The sequence below is a fragment of the Cervus elaphus genome, chromosome 26 (assembly GCF_910594005.1).
Source record: "Cervus elaphus chromosome 26, mCerEla1.1, whole genome shotgun sequence".
NCBI classification, from domain to species: domain Eukaryota; kingdom Metazoa; phylum Chordata; class Mammalia; order Artiodactyla; family Cervidae; genus Cervus; species Cervus elaphus.
Window position 1 is genome coordinate 37,457,162 of NC_057840.1, and position 18,399 is coordinate 37,475,560.

The 18,399-nt window shown below is 37.8% G+C and overlaps 1 protein-coding gene across 5 annotated transcripts in view; it reads right to left on the bottom strand.

Moving 5' to 3' along the window:
* Nucleotides 1-18,399, bottom strand: part of IPCEF1 (interaction protein for cytohesin exchange factors 1) — a 200,158-nt gene that overhangs the window by 90,317 nt on the left and 91,442 nt on the right. The window contains exon 1 of one of the 5 annotated variants that reach the window (XM_043888013.1): nucleotides 14,481-14,498. The exons of the other annotated variants lie outside the window; for them this stretch is intronic. The gene's annotated coding sequence lies outside the window, so the exon portion shown is untranslated. Of the gene's footprint in view, nucleotides 1-14,480; nucleotides 14,499-18,399 lie in introns of those variants that run through there. 5 annotated transcript variants of the gene reach the window in all.

Genomic DNA, 18,399 nt, shown 5'->3' on the forward strand with positions numbered 1-18,399 from the left:
AAACTTCCCAGACCTAAAGAAGGAAACATATCCAGACACAGGGAGAAAAGAAAAGAAAAAAGTCAGAGGAAGTAAAAAAGCAATCTCTTTGAAAATCATGTCAAAAAAATAAAATACCTTGAAATAAACCTGATCAAGGAGATGAAAGACTTAAACATGGAGAACTATAAAACATTGATAAAGGAAACTGAAGCCAATTCAAAGAAATGGAAAGATACCCCATGCTCTTGGATTGAAAGTATTAATATTATTAAAATGACCATACTATCCAAAGCAATCTACAGATTCAATGCAATCCCGATAAATAACCCATGACATTTTTCACAGAATTAAACAATCCTAAAATTTATATGGAACCACAAAATACACAGAATTGCCAAAGCAATCCTGAAGAAAAAGAATAAGAATCAAGACTCTCCCAGACTTCAGACAATACTACAAAACTACAGTAACCAAAATAGCATGGCAATGACATGAAACCAGACATATGGGTCAATGAAACAGAATAGAGAGTCTAGAAACAGACACACAGACCTATGGTTGATTCATCTTTGACAAGAGAAGCAAGAATATACAATGGAGAAAAGACAGTCTCTTCAGCAGGTATTGCTGGGAAAGCCTGACAGCTGCATGTAAATCAGTGAAGTCAGAACACTCCCTCACACCATGCACAAAAATGAACTCAAAATGGATTAAAGACTTAAATGTAAGGCTAGAAACTATAAAGCTCTTAGAGGAAAACATAGGCAGTACACACTTTGCCATAAATCACAGAGAGATCCTCTTTGACCCACCTCCTAGAGTAATGGAAATAAAAACAAAATAAGCAAATGGGACCTAATTAAACTTAAAAGCTTCTGCCATAAACAATAAACAGGATTAAAAGACAACCCTCAGAATGGGAAGATATTGAAACTAATGAAACAACTGACAAAAGATTAACCTCCAGAATATATAAACAGCTCGTACAGTTCAATGACAGGAAAAGAAAAAGCCCAATTAAAAAATGGACAGAATACCTAAACAGACATTTCTCCAAAGACGACATATAATAAACACATGAAAAGATGCTCAACACCGTTAATTATTAAAGAAATGCAAATCAAAATTACAATGAGGTATCACTTCACACCAGTCAAAATGGCCATCATCAAAAAATCTACAAACAATAAATGCTGGAGAGGATATGGATAAAAGGGAACCCTCCTACACTGTTGGTGGGAATGTAAACTGATACAGCCATTATGGAGAACAGTAAAGAGAATCCCTAAAAAACTAGGGAAAAAAATCTACCATATGACCTAGCAACCCTACTACTGAGCATATACTCTGAAAAAAACAGAGTTCTGAAAGATAGATGTACCCCAATGTTCATTGCAGCACTATGTACAACAGCTAGGACATGGAAGCAATCTAGATATTCATAGACAGATGAATGGATAGAGAATATGTGGTACATATTTACAGTGGAATATTACACAGACATTAAAGCACAAATTTGAATCAGTTCTAGTGAGGTGGATGAACCTAGATCCTATTACACAGAATGAAGTAAGCCAGAATGAGAAAAATAAATATCATATATTAATGCATGTATATGGAATCTAGAAAAAATGGTGTTGATGAACCTATTTGCAGGGAAGGAATGAAGATGCAAATGTAGAGAACGGAGTTGTGGACACAGTTGGGGAGGGAGAGAGTGGGATGAATGGAGAAAGCAGCATCAACAAATATGCTATCATGTGTAAAGTGGATACCTGGTGAGAAGCTGCTAACACAGGGATCCCAGTGTGGTGCTCTGTGATGACTTAGAGGGGAGGGTGGGGGTAGGGGAGGGAAGCTCAAGAGGGAAGGGATATATGTATAATTATGGCTGATTTGCATTGTCATATGGCAGAAATCAACACAACACTGTAAAAATTAAAAAATAAAAAAGATTTAAATACGAGACATGACACCATGAAACTCCTAGAAGAGAACATAGGAAGAACATTCTCTGTCATAAATTATAGCAATGTCTTCTCAGGTCAATCTCCCAAGACAAAATAAAAATAAAAATAAGCAAATAGGCCTAATCAAACTTAAAAGTTTTTGCACAGCAAAGGAAATCATAAACAAAACAAAAAGACAGCCTACAGAATGGGAGAAAATATTTGCAAATGATGCAACTGACAAGGGATTAATTTCCAAAATATGCAACCAGCTCATACAGCTCAATATAAAAAAAAAAAAAGGAAGAACCAACCCAATCAAAAAATGGGCAGAAGACCTATTCATAAATAGACATCTCTCCAAAGAAGACATACAAATGGCCAGCAGGCACATGAAAAGACACTTAACATTGCTAATTATTAGAGAAATGCAAATCAAAACTACAATGCAGTATCGCCTCACACCAGTCAGAATAACTGTCATCAAAAATTCTACAAATTGTAAATGCTGGAGAGGATGTGGAGAAAAGGGAACCCTCCTACACTGTTGGTGGGAATGTAAATTCATGCAGCCACTGTGGAGAATAGTATGGAGATTTTTTTTAAAAAACTAAAAATAGTTACCATATGATTCAGCAATCCCACTCCTGGGTCTACATCCAGAAGAGATGAAAACTCCAACTCGAAAAGATACATGCACCCTACAGTAGCCAGACAAGAAAGCAAGCTAAGTGCCCACTGACAGATGAGTGATTAAAGAAATTGTGGTATGTGTACAATGGAATATTATTCAGCAATAAAAAAGAATGAAATAATGCCATTTGCAGTAACATGTATGAATCTAGAGATTACAGTACTGAGTGAAATGTCAAACAGAGAAAGACAAATATCATATTATTTCAGTTACACACAAAATCTTTAAAAATGATACAAGTGGACTTATTTACAAAACAAAAACAGACCCACAGATAGACAGAAAACAAAACTATGATAACCAAAGGGGAAAGGGGAGGGATAATTAGGAGCTTCATATTAATACTACAGTATACAAATGCCAGGCTGGATGAAGCACAAGCTGGAATCAAGATTGCTGGGAGAAATATCAATAACCTCAGATATGCAGATGACACCACCCTTATGGCAGAAAGTAAAGAAGAACTAAAGAGCCTCTTGATGAAAGTGAAAGAGGAGAGTTAAGAATTTGACTTAAAACTCAACATTCAAAAAACGAAGATGATGGCATCTTGTCCCATCATTTCATGTCAAATAGATGGGAAAACAATGGAAACAGTGACAGGCTTTATTTTATGGGGCTCCAAAATCACTGAAGATGGTGACGGCAGCCATGAAATTCAAAGACGCTTGCTCCTTGAAAGAAAAGCTATGACCAAACTAGACACCATATTAAAAATCAGAGACATTAACTTTGCCCACAAAGGTCCATCTAGTCAAAGCTATGGTTTTTCCAGTAGTCATGTATGGATGAGCAAGTTGGACTATAAAGAAAGCTGAGCGCAGAAGAATTGATGCTTTTGAACTATGGTGTTGGAGAAGACTCTTGAGAGTCCCTTGGACTGAAAGAAGATCCAACCAGTCCAACCTAAAGGAAATCAGTCCTGGGTGTTCACTGGAAGGACTGATGCTGAATCTGAAACTCCAATACTTTGGCCACCTGATGCAAAGAGCTGACTCTTTGGAAAAGACTTTGATGCTGGGAAAGATTGAGGGCAGGAGGAGAAGGGGACAACAGAGGATGAGACGGTTGGATGGCATCACCAACTCAATAGACATGAGTTTGAGCAAGCTCCAACAGTTAGTGATGGACAGGGAAGCCTGGAGTGCTGCAGTCCATGGGGTCGCAAAGAGTCAAACACGACTTAGCGACTAAACAACCACAATATTCAGGCTCATTAGTAATGAAATAAGCTCAAAGTAAAACAGCAGCCTAACTCCATTTTTAATCTTCGAGACTGGCATACACAAAAAAATTGTTAGAAGTTAAGTTTGGTGGAGGGTGTTGAAAATTTTGTTGTTGGGATGTCCAATTGCCTTGCTGGAGGGCAATTTGTCAAGGTGATGTTGATGACACCGGTGACATTCACAATGACTGCTGACATCTGCTGAATCTTTACTATCTGCCATCAACTATGGGCTCCCAGGTGGCACGAGTGGTAAAGAACCCACCTGCCAATGCAGGAGACACAGGAGACTCAGGTTCAATCCCTGGTGTGAAAAGATCGTCTGGAGGAGGGCATGGCAACCCACTCCAGTATTCTGGCCTGAAGAATCCCATGGACAGAGGAGCCTGGTGGGCTACAGTCCACGGGGTCGCAAGAGTCAGATGTGATTGAAGCAGCTGAGCACCATACCAAACATGCCAAGAGTTTTACAAAATACTCTTAATGAAAAAGTAGGGAAAACATGTGCAGTGGAACTTCATTCAGTTTTTACTATAAAAATACAGGTTTATATGATACAACTCACACATCAGTGCCTTGGAGGGAAAAGTCTGAAGAAATCTACAGCAAAATATGTACAGTGGGACTTTCCTGGTAGCCCAGTGGTTAAGAATCAATTCCTTAAACACGTTTCTACCCATTTCAGAACCTTTGTGCATGCTCTTCAACATTCAGGACAATTCTCATTTAGTCAAGAAGGCTTTCCATGATCTTTATTAGAGGTCAATATCCTTTCATATGTTCTCATAACTCCTTATATTTTATTCATAGAAGGTCTTGCTCATAATTTTACAGAATTATTAATTTTGCAATTACTTTGTTAGCATCTGATGCCCACTGTAATAACTTACCTGAGGGCAGCAGGCATTCTGTCTTATTTTGTTTCTCTGTACCCAGTCTTTGTATAGTGGTTGATTAAATAGACATTTGTTGAGTAAATGAATTTGAAATACAAACAATAAAAGCTCTAAACTACAGATGAGTTTCCATAAAGAAAACTTATGAATTTCTATCTTTTTTTCATTTAGTGGAATAATACTGTCACGAATAGCCCATGAGACATCTCCTTCCCAATCTGCAGAAGGTGGAAATGAGACTGTGTGATGTCAAACCTCCCCGAGTCAGAGGGCAAATGGGCAGAAATAATATGCAAACACTGGTGCAAGGAGGCACAGGTGAGGTGACGTGCCTTTATGGAGGCTATATGAGTGTTCACTTATGTAGTTCACGTAGTGGTTTTGGAGTTTTGGTACTATATTTCCTGAGGTAGTTGACATATGTGAAATCCAAAATGTCACCAGAATGATTCAAAGTGGGGCAGAAGAATCATCAGAACAACCTAAGCTTAATCCACATTCTCCTCTTCCATACAAAGCACATAGCCATATTTTAGAAGAACTAGGAAGTGGAATGATATTTATGAAGACTCATGGAAATACACTTGCTTATAATCTGAACAAAAAGAACCAGCTCAGCTAACGATGTTAAAGGGTACATGGTATCTCTAAAAAATAGGTAGCACCAAGAGTCGATAAAAATATTTATAAAGCACACAATAAAATTAGCTTGTGGAAAATAATAATAATGCTGGCAAAAGTGTTTTGGAAGTAATAACTTTTCCATAGCCCCAAGCTTTCTGAGAATATTAGTTTGAGGAAGGTGCCTACGAGTGAAAGTTAAAGGAAGAAGTGTTAACTTCTCTGATGTTTTGATAAAGAATTTGTATAATTCCCAGGAATTAAAAACATATAAGAGCCTAACAAGGGTAACAAGTAACATTTATAAATCAAGTTTCAAAATCTTTGTTTTCAACAAAATTGAAGAAAAATCTATTTTAAATCTCTTAATCATTAAAAGTGGTTGTTTGATAGACTACCATGTGATATTTGGCATATTCTTGGAAGAAGTTCAAAAAGTGCTCAGTTCCCACGTATTTATTTATATGAAAACTAGTTTTAAGTGCTCACATCCATAAAAAACAATAAAAAACTGGCTCTGAACTCTAATACTAGAAATAAATAATACTCATGGGTATAGTTATATACCCAAAACTTTGGCCACCTGATGTGAAGAACTGACTCATTAGAAAAGACCCTGATGCTAGGAAAGATTGAAGGCAGGAGAAGAAGGGGACGACAGAGGATGAGCTGGTTGGATGGTATCACTGACTCAATGGACATGAGTTTAAGCAAGCTGTGGGAGATGGTGATGGACGGGAAAGCCTGGCATGCTGCAGTCCATGGTGTCCCAAATAGTTGGACAAGACTGAGCAATTGAACAACAAAATTGTTACATAATTAGGAAGAAAGTTTCATCTGTGTCATTAAACACTGAATCTTCAATAAAAATATTTACCCCTGTATTAATCATTATTTGTCAAGATGTGTAACATATTCATATTTTTGCTAAGTTACAAACCAATAATACTTATAATGACTCACTCCAAATGAAATCATTTAGGTTTAAAGAATTATGTCACTTCAAAATTTTTTAATAAATTTCATTTTAAATATAAGCAATATATTGTTGAGATGTATTACAGTATTATTAGTGTTTTAAGCATAAAAATGTTATATAATTGTACAAAAATCCATGGAGTATCAGAATGAAGATATGAGTTCTGGGGGGAGAAGAGTGCTATGTAAAATCTAAAACTCCAAAGATTATTTTAAAAAAATAAACATATAAAATTTCTGTTTATATTGCATCAGTTCAGTTCAGTTCAGTCACTCAGTCATGTCTGACTCTTTGCGACTCATGAATCGCAGCACGCCAGGCCTCCCTGTCCATCACCAACTCCCAGAGATTACTCAAACTCATGTCCATTGAGTCGGTGATGCCATCCAGCCATCTCATCCTCTGTCATCCCCTTCTCCTCCTGCCCCCAATCCCTCCCAGCATCAGGGTCTTTTCCATTGAGTCAACTCTTCGCATTAGAGTCTCAGCTTCAACATCAGTCCTTCCAGTGAATACCCAGGACTGATCTTCTTTAGGATGGACTGGTTGGATCTCCTTGCAGTCCAAGGGACTCTCAAGGGTCTTTTCCAACACCACAGTTCAAAAGCATCAATTCTTCAGTGCTCAGCTTTCTTCACAATCCAACTCTCACATCCATACATGACCACTGGAAAAACCACAGCCTTGACTAGACGGACCTTTGTTGGCAAAGTAATGTCTCTGCTTTTTAATATGCTATCTAGGTTGGTCATAACTTTCCTTCCAAGGAGTAAGCGTCTTTTTATTTCATGGCTGCAATCACCATCTGCAGTGATTTTGGAGCCCCCAAAAATAAAGTCTGACACTGTTTCCACTGTTTCCCCATCTATTTGCCATGAAGTGATGGGACTGGATGCCATGATCTTAGTTTTCTGAATGTTGAGCTTTAAGACAACTTTTTCACTCTCCTCTTTCACCTTCATCAAGAGGCTTTTTAGTTCCTCTTCACTTTCTGCCATAAAGGTGGTGTCATCTGCATATCTGAGGTTATTGATATTTCTCTCGGCAATCTTGATTCCAGCTTGTGCTTCTTCCAGCCCAGCATTTCTCATGATGTACTCTGCATGTAAGTTAAATAAGCATGGTGACAATATACAGCCTTGACGTACTCCTTTTCCTATTTGGAACCAGTCCAGTTCTAACTGTTGCTTCCTGACCTGCATATAGGTTTCTCAAGAGGCAGGTCAGGTGATCTGGTATTCCCATCTCTTTCAGAATTTTCCACAGTTTATTGTGATCCACACAGTCAAAGGTTTTGCATAAGTTATGTTTAAAGAGAATATAACCTTTTTCAGGCTTCCCCAGTAGCAGGAGCTTTAGGAGATGCAGGTTTGATTCCTGGGTCAGGAAGATCTCCTGGAGGAGGGCATGGCAACCCATTCCCATATGCCTGCTTGGAAAATCACATGGACAGAGGAGCCTGGCGGGCTACAGTCCATAGGATTTCAAAGAGTCAGACATGATTGATGTTACTTAGCATGCACATATAACCTTTTTCACTATCAAGATTTATAATATGCCACAAATTACATCTTTTGCAACTATTTAAATGTATGATAAAAACTCTGGGTGACAACTTAAAATGTGAGGAAGTATGTAGAGTTTCCATATTATTTTACAGATACACAACCAAAAAAAATATTTTAAAATCACTGCACACACATGGTTTAGGGCCAAACAGATCTCACTCCACCACTTAAATGTGGAAACTTTAAAAAAAAAATCACCTAATTTCTCTAAATAGTAGGAGCTTCATCCGTTAAACAGAAATGACAATAACCAGCTGATAGGATTTTGTTAGAATTAAGTGAAATATCATATGGGAGACACGTGGATGCTCAATAAGAGGTAGCAATTACCTAGAATGGGTGCAATTACCCAGAAATAGCTTTGTTATAGAAAACTATTCTTCCTAATGGAGTAAGCACACAACTAAAGCGTTTGAACAAGTTAGATAACAGGTTTCATCAAATAAAATAGCTTTCCCACTTCAAGGTTGAATAAACTCCCTAACCTACTCTCCTAGAGACATTTTTGGTACCTTATTTCAGAGTTTAAGGAAATAGTTTTCTCAGTCATATCTGAGACAATTACCTTCTTTAAAGAACAATTCCTTAACATAATACCACATGAGACTTAGCAAAAACACTAAGGTCATTACTATTTTTTAAGTCAGTGAGATGAAATCAAATACAATATTTGTATTTCTGAAATGAAATCAAATAAAATATTTGTATTTCTGGTAAGTCCTGTAATTGAAAAGTGGAAATGTAGTTCATTACAATTCCAAAGATGAGATTGTTCCTAAATTTATTATTGGCTTTCTGGACTGAATGTTTGTATCCCTGCAAAATTCATATGTTGACATCTAATTCTGAACATGATAGTATTTGGAGGTGGGGACTTTGGGAGGTAATTAGGTCACGATGCAGTATGGGGGAGCCCTCATAAATGAAATTAGTGCCCTCATAAGAAGGGGCCAGACTCATTCTCTCCCCATGTGTAGCTACAAGAAGAATCAGCAGTCTGCAACCCAGAAGAGAGCTCGTACCTGCACCTGACCAAGCTGACACGATGTTCTTGGACTTCCAGCCTCCAGAACTGTGAGAAATGAACTTCTGTTGTTGATAAGCCCCCTTGTTTACAATATTTTGTTACAGCAGCCCAAGCTAGCTAAGATGCTGGTGAAGAATTGTTCCTTTTTGTTTCATCCTAACAATATAAAACTTCATTCTAGCAATTTATTTTAGAAACTTTTTGGTAAACAAGTTAAGTAGAAATATGTATTCTGGCCCCATATCATTTTAAAACCAGAAAATAAATTAAGAATATCAATACACAACAAATGCACTATTGATAAAGCAGACAGTTAATAATTAGCATTTTTTAATTTATAAAAAAGTCACTAAAGGCAGTTATAGTTTCCATTGATCCAAAAGTAACCGTCTTAATTATAACCTTGAGGATGATGCAGTAAAACAAGTACCATGCCTACCCTTTTAAAGAAGACAATTTATTATGATCTCAAGATAGTTTTCTGTTTGAAAGAAAATATGGGCTAGGCTTATTCTCTTTTTCAGGGAGCCTCAAGTGAAAACAACGTAATGAACAAAAAGTTTAAAAGCCAACAGATTCATTCACAACAGGCTTATCCTTTAAAATTACAGTGTTAGCATTCAACAAGACACTCTCAGAACAGTAAATGGATTTATAGACAATCCAAGAGTGTAGGCAAACAATGTGCATCATTCTTAATCCAAAAACTAGAGCTCTTCGGAAGCAAAAAACCCTGGTCACCCTAAAGGCAGAACTCTTAATCATCAAAAAGCAAGGAAAGTGTGTGACAACAAAGTAGACACTTAACTAGTAATGACACCAGCCTGTAAGCATCTTCTGTTAAGTGATTGTCCATCGTAGCAACACCATGGGAGCAGGAGAGAAAATGCATGTTTACTCAGATAAAAAAAGTGAAGGACATGAAACCATCCATTAGCTTTGCTCCTTAGAAGGACATATCTTATTAAGGCAGAGTAGGAGAGAAGGGAGCAAAATTCAAGATGCCCCCCTTCACCCCCGCCCCCCGGGAGCATGCATGCAGGGGTGTATTGGGTGGGCTTGTCTGTGGTTATTACTTTGACCAGGAAATTTACGAAAGGGAAAAATTTATTCAAATTATCCCAAACTTTTTCCTTTTAGCTTTATTGTCATCCTGTTCCAATCCATCTCTCCTACAGGTTTTAAAAGTCTTATTCTTCTTCTTTCATTTATTTTCTCTTTTTTGTCATTAACTCTTCCACTCATTTCACTGCATTTCTTTTCTGCGGTCTCTCCACTTAGAGGATAAACCGACAGATGGTTTTAAGAGTCGCAGCTTTTTTTAAACAGAAACTATAATTAAAATTACTTTATTTTCAACACCACTGAAATGCTGTGATCCATCGTCTGGGGAGATTGGCAGCCCTCATCTTTTCTTCTCCATCCTGCCTTCCCACAAAAGCTTTCAGCCCTGACAATCACGATTTAGACATAAAAATCCACAAATATAAGAGGGAAAAGCCTTTCCTTCAGCCAATAATGTCAATCTCTATCCCCGAATGATCATTTTCACCATAGTAACAAGCAGGTGGCAAACTGTAAGCGATGACCAACAACCCCTCTTCTACCTCTTGGAGGAATCTGCACCAACCCAGAAGGCTGCTGGCCCCTCCTCTTAGCGAGTCACGAAGCTCCTTTACATCTTGGACCTCAGACGTACAGGTCCTTTTGCAGCTTCCAGAACCCGAAAGATGCACAGATTATGATCTGCAACCCAGCATGCCCTAGGGCTCTGGCAAGCGACTGGAGCCCTGCCAATCCCCCTCCCGGTGTAGCTAGAGCTGCCCACATGTGCCCTGCGCCCACTGCTCCAAAGAAGGCACTTTCCCTTTAGCAGCTAGCGGGGTCAACCAGATGCCCAGAGACCAGTGGGGCTCATCCCTATGGGTTTGATTCTGTTCCTGTGATTGTCTTAAATTCCATGATGCCAGCCCAGATTAATCCCACCAGCCCTCCAGAATTGGACTAGCACACTGATTTTGGGCTCTTCAAATTATGTATAAAGGCAGGGGCCCTGCAAAATATACTTTCACCCACCCCCTCAACACACACACGCACAAAAACACACACCATCGTAGCAACTTCGTGCACCAATGCAGATAAAGCCTGCAAAGTACCTGCCTCCTCTCCTACACCAGTGACAGATGGAAGGAACTTCTAGGAGGCAGTCATTCTAGCATTCAAACTAGCTGTGTGCTGAGGCTGGATTTATAAGATCTGTGATGGAAACCCAAGGAACCTCCCCAAAGGTCTGACTAGCCCCAGGATGCTCCAACAAGTAAGAACAGGGCTTCGAGGCCCATGACAAGGCCCCAGGAGCCACTGGTAACCCTTCTCACAAAGTATCAGTTGTTAGGTCCAGTACAGGGTGTCCCGAAATACACCCTGTTGGTCCACAGTTGCAGCTCCTAGTAATAACACCTGATCCCTAAATTCACTTCACTCCAGCCTGTATGGGGAGAGAGTAGATGCTCTGTGCTAAGATGGGCCAGACAAGAATGGCAAATGATCACCCTTCCCTTTCCATAATCTGCAGCCCTAAATTTCTCCATGTGACTTACAGGCATATTTTCTCTCTCTGGAAGAGGGTACGTGTTTCTGACTGTGATATCCAGACTGTGTTTACACTGCTCTGAGGCAACCTGTCATCTTAATTAACCTTTACCCAACAACCTTCTATTCAACCCTCTTTCCACGAAAGTAACTAAAACTCCACGCAGCAGTGCCCTCTTCTATGGGACCACTGCAGGCTAGAAAGAAGCTAGAAAAACTATTACAAAACTGCCTGCTGTTTGTACCCATTGCTCTGGAGTTGGGCAAAAATTCCTCTTTTGTTTGGCTGATTCTTTCTTGGGAAATATTGTTTCAATGGGACTTAGGATTTTGCAAAATAGTGCATGAGGCCCAATCCAAAAGCAGAGGTCATGACCATAAGGAGCTAACCTGCTGTGCATCAAAATAGGAAAGGCTGCCTTAACCAAGGGGCTTCCAGGGTGGCAAAAGTGGTAAAGAATCCACCTGCCAATGCAGGAGGAGGTGGTAAGAGACACAGAAAGATGGGTCAGAAAGATGCCCTGGATGAGAAAATGGCACCTTACTCCAGTATTCTTGCCTGGGAAATGCCATGCACAGAGGATCCTGGTGGGCTACAGTTCATGGGGTCGCAAAGAGTCGGACACAACTGAGCATCTGAGCACAGATACAGCCTTTATCCAAAAAAAAAAAAAAAAAAGGCGACTTCTCTTAGATACAGTGACACTCGGCAGGATTCTCAAAAATTGTTAGCAGTCTTCACATCAACTCAGTAAAGTAACAATACCTATACTTTCACAAATAAAGAAACTGATATACAGAGCTCATAGACTAGCTACTTCACATAGCTAGTAAGTCGTAAAGTCAAAATTTGAATTCAAGTCTTCAGACTCCCAGCTTGGGGTCCTTTGGATATCAGCAGTGCTGCCTCTATTAATAAACTTTGCCTTTTCAACTTCTCCTTAACAGCATGCTTAATTTTTCTGCAAACAGTAAATCTCATCACATTCTTAGAGAATAAATTGAGTACCATAATTCTTGTAGACACTCCAGGCCAGGCATACGGCAGGCACCTAATAAATATCTGTTGACTTATTCTGACCCTCCCTCTACTTTAGGACAAGTTAGAGTAAACTTAAACAATTTACCAAATTTGAACAATTCAGAGAAGCTTTATGTGACTCACCACAATTGACATCTTTTACTCAAAGGGCTGACCTTCCCAGATGGCTGAGTGGTAAAGAATCTGCCTGCCAATGCAGGAGACATAAAAGACATGGGTTCAATCCTGGGGTCACAAAGATCCTTTGAAGGAGGAAATGGCAACCCACTCCAGTATTCTTGCCTGGAGAATCCCATGGACAGAGGAGCCTGGCGGGCTACAGTCCATGGGGTTGCAAAGAGTCAGATACGATTGAGCGACTAAGTATGCACTCAAAGGGCTACAGATCAGCTGCTATGGGGTGATTTTGAAGGATCTGATCAGCAAGGAATATAGTACCTAGAAAGAGACATCAGAGACTCAAACGCAGTTTGTTTTCAAATTAAGCACTCTCGCCAAGACCTCATTCATAACTAATGTAGGGCTCACTTCCTGGTTGCAGTCCTAAATATCTGTATCAGTCTCTCAACAACCTTGATGCAAGTACCTGATTTTTGTGTCTGCTGACAAATTCTTGGTTAATGTCTGCAAAATTTTTAAAGAAGTATTAGAGCTCTTGCCAAGATGCATATCTATTTACTATCTAAGAAGAGTTGTTAAATTATTAAACCCATTCTCGTGTGTGTGTGTGTGTGTGTGTGTGTGTGTGTGTGTGTGTGTGCGCGCGCGCGCTCAGTTGCTCAGGCATGTCTCTTTGTGACCCCATGGACTGTTGCCCGATGGGCTCCTCTGTCCATGGGATTTCCAAGGCAAGCATACTGGAGTGGGTGGTCATTTCCTCCTCCAGAGGATTTTCCTGACCAGGATTGAACCCGAATCTCCTGTGTCTCCTGCATTGCAGGCAGATTCTTTACCGGCTGAGCCAAAAGCCATTCTTAAATACCCCCAGGTTGAGACATTTGTTGACACAATCCATGTACTGTTGCTTTCAGAACTAGATTAGCTGTCTCTGGAATCATAATATATATGCAAAGAGACACCTAGTGGACAAACATATATGTACACTATTGAGCTTGAAACCAGAGACGGACTGAAAGATCATTCTGACTCTCTAATTTAACATGCTTTAGACTTCAATTGAGCAGTTTTTAAAACTACTGGGATCATAAAACTGGATATCTAAGTTTTACAAAATATCATTTTATGTTCATTTCTACAGGAAATGTTTGCTCTTTTATTGTTTTTTAAATTAGACTATCATCCACATAAAGTCCTGAGAAATAACACAGAAATGAGAGCAGAATGTAACTGACCAGCCACTTGTGTTTCTCTGAACACATGTGTGCTTATTTTTGGTTTCCACCTCTTCACAGACCTTATGTGTGAGATTTTCCATTGTCTTTGGGTTGTTTTATTCTTGCTTTTAATTAAGTAAAGCTTTTTTTTTTTTCCAGCCAGTTTCCTGTGGTCTGCCCAGCTTCCTGTGGCCTGCCCGCTCTCTTCATTTCATGCTCCCTTCTCACCCACACCTCACCTACACACAGTTTTATACCCATCTTCTCACATTCAACTTCTATATGCACCTGCCGCCCTCCCACTGCCCTAGATAATTTTAACCTCAAAAGTAAAAGTCTTGTCATCACAAGAAAGCAAGGAATTATTTACCTATTCCTGACACCATTTTACTGAAATTTGGTTATGTCCAACATTTAGAAATGTTTTATTAATTAAATAGATAAGTTAAATTTCAATGTGTGTGAATGCATGGACTCCAACTTGTAGAATTTTAGCTCTGAAAGAGAAACACTTGCTCTTGAGGAAACCAGACAACATTGAAACCAGACAACATTTACAGAGTCCACTCACTCTGAGTCTGCCGTACCAGGAAAAGCCAAGTCATGTGGAGTCCCAGGAGAACAAAGTGCCAGGTGAAGCCAAGAACACAGATGTGTGGCTGAAAAAGTGGTCTTGGAAGTGGGTCCTCCATCCCAACCACCCCAGCTGAAACCACATGCAACAGATGAACAGCCAAGTCAAGCAAGTTCAGTTCAGTTCAGTCATTCAGTCGTGTCTGACTCTTTGTGACCCCAGAGAATGCAGCATTGGAGAAGGAAATGGCAACCACTCCAGTGTTATTGCCTGGAGAATCCCAGGGACGGGGGAGCCTGGTGAGCTGCCGTCTATGGGGTCGCACAGAGTCGGACACGACTGAAGCGACTTAGCAGCAGCAGCAGACAGCAGCTTGCCAGGCTTCCCAAGCCAAGCCAAGCCAAGCCAAGCCCTTCCCAAATTCTGTCATGGGCAAACCAATGAGGTCCTCTACCATTTTCAATAAGCTCTTTCCTCCACAGCGTATTTGATGGCAAAATCTTGAACCTTTTCTTGGATATTAGGACCATACCAAAGATTCTTAACATTGTGTCAGAAGTGCTCATTTAAAAATAGTAAGAATTACAATAATTAAAAAATAAGAAATTAAGATCATCTATTTTCAGAAAATATGATTTTACACGTTGTTGAACAACAACAATGATTTTACATGTGGAAAAGAATCAACACAAATTATTTACACTAAAAGTGGATATAGAAGGCTTGCTAAATACCAGCCCAGTATGTAAAAACCAATAACTTTTCTACATTCCAGAAACAAATAGCATGAAAATAAAATTTGTAAGAAGACATGCATATAGCAACATCATTAAATCCCAAATCTGTTGGAATGAATCTAACAAAAGACATGCAATACTTCTATGAGGAAATCTATAAAACACTGTTGGAAGAAATTTAAGATCTAAAGAAACAGAATGCTAGATCACGTTCATTAATCAGAGGACTCAATTGCAAAGATGACTACAGTTAGAACTTGTTCTTTGCTGTTATTTTTATTATCTTACAGCCATAGGATATTATTTTACCTTTTATTTTAAATTTTTTGTTTTTGTCTTTCATTTTAGACCTATAATCTATTTGCAATTGATTTTTGATTCTGGTTAGTTTTATTTTTCAAATTAATAACTAATTGTCTCAGCACATTTATTGAAAATACTGTCATTTCCTTGTTGGGTCTAATCATAAAGGAGAAACTTGCTTAAGTTGGAACCCTAAAATTAAGAATTTTTATTTTCCAAAAGACAACATTAACGACTGTAAAAGCAAGAAAATGAATGAGAAAAGATATGTGCAGTATATATAACCTGTACAAGGCAATATACCAGAATGTATAAAGAACTCCTATAAATCAGAAACACACAGAAAAAGCCAAAAGAAAAATGAAAGAAGTCTTAGGCATTTCACAAAGGAGGATATAAGCTAGTAAATATATGTATGGGAAGGTGCTAAGCCTCATCGACAGTCAGTGAAATGCAAGGCAAACCTGCAAAGAAACATCATTAAACATCCATCAAAATCATGAAATTTCAGAAGACTGACAATAGCAAGTACACTGTAGAGCCAGTGAAAACAATCAAACACTGCTGCTGGAAGTATAAATTAAGACAACCATTTTGGAAAACTGTTTGGCAAAATCTACTAAAGCTAACCAGTATAGCCTATGACCCATCAATTTTATTCTTAAGTATACATGCATCAGATATTCATGCACACAAACATTGAAAATGTGTATAAGAATGTTTCTAGCAGCTTTATTGATAATAGCAAAAATGTTTTTAAAAATCCGAATTTCTATCAACAGGAAAGTGGATAAGTAAATTGTGGATTGGTCACACATGGAATACTACTTAGCAATAAAAAGGGGGAAACTCATCTCACAGCCTTATAATGAGAGAAAGAAATCAGATATCAAAGAAAATAACTGGTATGATCTGTTTATACAAAATAATAAAACTGGAAAAACTCGACCTCAGTGTTTAGCAAAGTACACTTGGGTCATAAAATTATACAGAAATGCAAGGAAGTAAAGATCACAAATGGCAGGAAAGTGGTTACCTTTAAGGAAAGGCAGGGATGTAATAGAAGGGGCACAAAAGGTGTCCTGGGGTCCTAAGAGTATCCTTTCTTGATTCAAGTAGTAGTTACAAGAATTTTTTCTGTGTGATAAATCAAGCTATTCAAATTAGTTTTGTGCACTCTCCTCTATTAATATGTTTAACGTAAGTTTTATTTCAAAATAAAATTTAAAAAGTAAGAATTAGCAATATGTTAACTAAAAAAGATATGAAATGTTAAATTAAAAGATAGAAACAGATATCCAGGCAAACATAAACTAAAAGAAAGCTGTGATGACAATTTTAGTATCTGAAAATATAAAATTCATGATAAATATACACATTTGTAACAAAAACTAAGATCAGAAAATATAACCAGCATAAACAGATAAATATATTGTCTTAAGAAACCACAACTCAGAACTGGAAAGAAAAATATATAACTTAACAATTATATATATGTTATAGATAACTTAACAAAAATAAAATGTCATAGTTTATTGACATTAAACTTTATCAATAGCTTAAGCAGACAATAAATAAGCAGAAATGTAGATGATACAAATTAGCAAATTTATAAACTCTATACTTGAGAAACAAAGGATAAACTCTCATTTTCAAAATACACAGTATTTGTCAATAATTGATAAAAGTACTGTATTACAAAGAAGTCTGGATAAATTTCACAAAGTCAGTTTAACACAAACTATGTTCTCTGACTGCAATGCATTAATTATAGAAATCAATAATGAAAACTTTGGCCCCTGGTGGCTCAGATGGTAAAGAATCTGCCTACAATGTGGAAGACCCAGGTTCGATCCCTGGGTTGAGACAATTCCCTGGAGAAGGAAACGGCAACCCACTCCAGTATTCTTGCCTGGAGAATTCCCTGGACTGAGGAGCCTGGCAGGCTATAGTCCATGGGGCTGCAAAGAGTCAGACATCACGGAGTGACTAACGCCACTAATAATGAAAAAATAGCTTTAAAAAAGTCTGTATGTCTGGAAACTAAATCTTGCACTACTTAAAAAAAAAAAAACTGGATAATCAACAAGGACTTGTGTATGGCACAGGGAACTCCACTCAATATTCTACGATACAATAACTGATATGGGAAAAGAATCTGAAAAAGAACGGATATGTGTATATGTATATAACTAAATCACTTTGCTGTACATCTGAAACTAACACAACACTGTAAATCAAGTATACCCCAATATAAAGATAAAAATTAAACTTTAAAAATATTTTTAAAATTTAATGGATTAAAAAGAAAATGGGAAACCATTAGAATTTATCACCACTGAAAACATCACATATCAAAAGTTTTAGGAAACACAGCTAAAGCATTTTTCAAAGGAAAACTTATACCTTAAATTCATTTATCAAAACACAAGAGGAATAAAAACAGATTAAGAGCTTAACAAAGACACTAGAAAAACAGCAAAATAACAAACCCAATGAGGAAATAGCAAAAATAAAGGCAGAAATCAGTAAAATAGAAAAATATAGAGAAGACTAATAAAACACAAAGCTAATTCTTTAAACAAAAAATTAGTAAAGTAGAAATTCAACAAGACTGATAAGGGAGGAAAATTAGATGCAAATAAAAGCTTCTGAGTTATAACTCTTAACCTACCAATTATTCAGCCCGAAATTGGTAACATCAAAAAATTTCATTCAAATGCAGAAAAATAGTTAAGAAAGAAATCTACTGTAGAGATATTACCCAATTATCCATCTTAGAATCTGCTTTCCTGAAAGAAATAAAATATTCTTTGCCAAAGTCTAACATTTTTCATACATTGATCAGTGGGAGTAAAAATATAATTGAAAATGAA